The sequence below is a fragment of the Rhinopithecus bieti genome, unplaced genomic scaffold (assembly GCF_001698545.2).
Source record: "Rhinopithecus bieti isolate Rb0 unplaced genomic scaffold, ASM169854v2 scaffold_19482, whole genome shotgun sequence".
NCBI classification, from domain to species: Eukaryota; Metazoa; Chordata; class Mammalia; order Primates; family Cercopithecidae; genus Rhinopithecus; species Rhinopithecus bieti.
In genome coordinates, this window is record NW_016809768.1 from 537583 (window position 1) to 541500 (window position 3918).

The following is a 3918-nucleotide window of genomic DNA, read 5'->3' on the forward strand; positions in this document are numbered from 1 at the left end:
TTTTTTTTGAGACAGAGTCTTGCTCTGTCGCCCAGGCTGGAGTGCAGTGGTGCAATCTGGGCTCACTGCAACCTCCACCTCCAGGGTTGAAGGGATTCTCCTGCCTCAGCCCTCCTGAATAGCTGGGATTACAGGTGCGTGCCACCACACCTGGCTAATTTTTTTTTTGTATTTTTAGTAGAGAGGGGGTTTCACCACATTGGTCAGGATGGTCTCGAATTCCTGATCTCATGATCTGCCTGCCTCGGCCTCCCAAAGTGCTGGGATTACAGACATGAGCCACTGCGCCTGGCTAGGAAAATGCTATATATTTTAACTGGGCAGTTTTACACCGATTTTTCCTAGAGCCACCTAAAAGCGGGCACATTCTCTTTAATGCAATTTTCTCATCCTCCCCAAATGTCTGGGTTCACATGTCCCCCCAAAATTAATCATTCAAGATGAACATAAAATTGTTTGTTAGACTTTTCTTCACAAGAATGTTTATTTTCGTAAAGTGTTTCCCATACACTCAAAGACTCACTTTAGGATCCCCAGTCCTCGCCCATGTCTCCCTGGGTTGACGCTTTAGGAAACATATTTGATATCTACTTTGTATTTCAGGCTTTTGTGCTACTGAGAGGCAAAGACTTCCCTTCCTGCCTGTTTTACTTATTTATTTATTTATTTTTGAGACCGAGTTTTGCTCTTGTTGCCCAGGCTGGAGTGCAATGGCATGATCTCGGCTCACTGTAACCTCCACCTCCTGGGTTCAAGCAATTCTCCTGCCTCAGCCTCCCGAGAAGCTGGGATTACAGGCTCCTGCCCCTACACCCAGCAAATTTTTGTATTTTTAGCAAAGATGGAGTTTCACCATGTTGGCCAGGCTGGTCTTGAACTCCTGACCTCAGGTGATCCACCCATCTTGGTCTCCCAATCCTGCCTGTTTTGATGAGAAAAGTGTTTTTAAGAAAAGTCAAGGAAAATCTAGAATAGCTACACTTTTACCACAGCAGAAGAAATCGTGGAATTACAGTGGGAATAAGTGTAATGGCTTGACTGATCTGCTAGTCCAGGACTTATTTCAGAAATGTGTCTTCTTTGAACAGATTGTATTAGTGCATCAGGCAGGACTTCTTTGGTTGTAAGTGTTGGGAACTTAACTTGAACTAGTATAGAAAGGATGTCTGGAATCAGGAAGCCGATTGCATTCTCTTTCTCTCCTCTCCACTTCTCTCTGCTTTGCTGTCCTTGGCTGGCTTCCTTCAAATGGTAGCAAATATGGCAGCTCCTGGTATTATCAGAAAGGGCTTGAGACTGGCTGGCTCTAAGATGTAAGCAGGCAGACCTGGGGATGAGCTCACCAACTCTGGATCACCCGGTAGAGGAGATGCCAGAAGGTTCTTCTGGAAGATGGTAGCTCTCATTTGAACCCCTGGTCAAAGTAGGGGATGGGCATTCCTGAAATAAGAGAAGTGTTGGTCTAGACACATGGCCCAACAGCTCTCTGTGCATGGCTGGCACTACGTTTTCCTTCATAGCCTGGTATGTTTTAGTAGCATAAAGTGAAGTGCTATTTGGTTTTACTCTCAAAAATTGCGGAAACAGCATCATTTGTGCAGTAGAATAGAGTAGGAAACATTCACACCAACATGTCCATATGAAGTGCTTAGGGAATGGGGAGGGGCAGCTGGTCCATCCTTGTTCCTGAGCCTGGGTCTGGGTGGGGCTGAATCTAGAGGTGGGAGCTTTGAAATGTGCAAATTGGGGCAGGGAAAGAAATTGAGGCTGGAAATGAGGCAGAGATGAATACAGTTGATACAGCGCAGATCTCTGGGGGGTTATTGCTGGATGATTCTGGACATTATTGAGCACAGCTACCACTCACTCTGCAGAAGAGAAAACTGAGTTGCAGGAAACTTAGTTGATGTGCCCAAAACCTGTGGTGAGTTAGCAGCAAAGAAGGCACTAGGGCCTCATTCCCAGAGATCTGCTCAACTTTCCACTCTTAAAACAGGCACAGGGATGGAATGAAAAACCCCAGTTGCCCTCTGGCTGTGGGGTCATTGGAAGCCTCAAGTCCTCTTCCTTGGTTGGGCTTCTAATCGTTCTTGTCTTGAAACAGGCCTAGTTGCCTCAGTGGAGCATTTTACTTTACGCTGATTTTGGAATCTCACATACCTCCTCTTCAATAAGATGACACTCCAGCCTCACTGCAACAAGCAAATCTATTAACATGATCACAGATCCATCACCGGGAGCTGGTTGGGAGGGTGAGAAGAGTGGACTTGAGCTAGCCCTCCAGGAATAACTCCCAGGACATCCCAGCAAGAACCCTCTGGTCCATTCTGGGAGATGGGGAAACAGGAGCCTGTACTGGAGAGACTGAACTTAGGAATGCACTGCACAGCTGCAATCCAGGGTTTAGAGGATAAAGATGGAGGCACCCTTCAGCAACTGTCTGGATGCTGGGATGCGGCGTGTGGCAGATGCTGCTGCTGTGGCTGCAACTTCCCTTTGAGTCCCAGAGACTGTGATGGAACCTGGATGCTGAGTCTGCTACACTGTCTGCCACTGCCTCTTAACATTCAGGAAACTGGAGTCTTCATATTGGCTTCTCTATGACTGTGTGTATGTTCAAGTTCCTTCAAGCAGAGCCTGAGATGGGGTGCTGTGCAAGTGATTACTGAGGGAGAGCTCCCAGGGGAAACCTAGAAGGAAGGCAGGAAGGAGGATAAGGGCAGGAGAAGAAGCCAGGCAAGGGGTGGGTTCTGAGAAGTCAGGCTGGTCCCATGGGAGAGCTCTGCAGTGGGAATCCTCTTGCCAAGTTTTTCTGGCCCAGAGGCAATGGACTGGAGTGTTGTATCCCACATTAGACATCATTGGCTGTGGGCCACCCCAAGGGAGATGGGCTATAACCCTGTACTAGTTATCAACTGCTGTGTAACAAATTGTCACAAACTTAGCAACTTACAACAACATGCATTTAATATCTTGGGTCAGGAGTTCGGGCCTGGCTTCGCTGGGTCCTCTGCTGGAGTCTCAGAGGCTAAAACCTCAATTTGGGAGAATACATTTCTTTCTGAAACAGGGAATATTTTCAAAGCTCACATACATGTTGGCAGAAGTCAGGCCCTCGTGGTTGTTGAGTTGGGGTTCCTGCTTCCTTGCTTGTTAGGAGCTGCTCTCAGCTCCCAGAGGCCCCCACATTTCCTTGCCATTGGCCCTCACAGGATGGCAGCTCACTTTGTCAAGACCAGTGTCTTAGTCCATTTGGATGGCTGTAACAAAATGTCATAAACTTGGCTTAAACAACAGAAACTGATTTCTCATGTTTGGGAGTTTGAGAAGCCCAAGATCAAAGTGCCCGCAGATTCAGTGTCTGGAGAGGTCCTGCTTCCTGGCTCATGCACAGCACCTTCCCTCTGTGTCCTCACATGGTAGGAGGATGGAGCGGTCTCTGCATGTCCTCTTTTATAAGGCACTGATCCCATTCATCAGTGGAATGATGATCTTCTCCTCTATGACCTAATAACCTCCCAAAGACCCCATCTCCCAATACCATCACTTTGGGTGTTAGAATTTTAACACATGGATTTTTGGGGGCCCTGACATCCAGACCCCAGCAGTCAGCAAGATAATCTCTCCCTGCCATTTCCTAGGACAGAGTCTTCTGTGATCCCTGGATGACTTCCTGTGACCCAACTGTAACCTAATCCAGGGAGGGACACCATTCATCTTTGTCATGTTCAAAGGCTGGAATCAGGGCTCAGCTTCCATTCGCACTCAAGAGGAGGGGATTACACAAGGGCTTGACTCCTGGGGGTCATCTTAGAATTCCACCCACCCTACACACCCCAATGTCTCCAGAAGAGACAATTCCCAGCATCCATGAACAGTCTCCCAGGAAAGGGCATGGGAGTGAACCACTAGTATTTG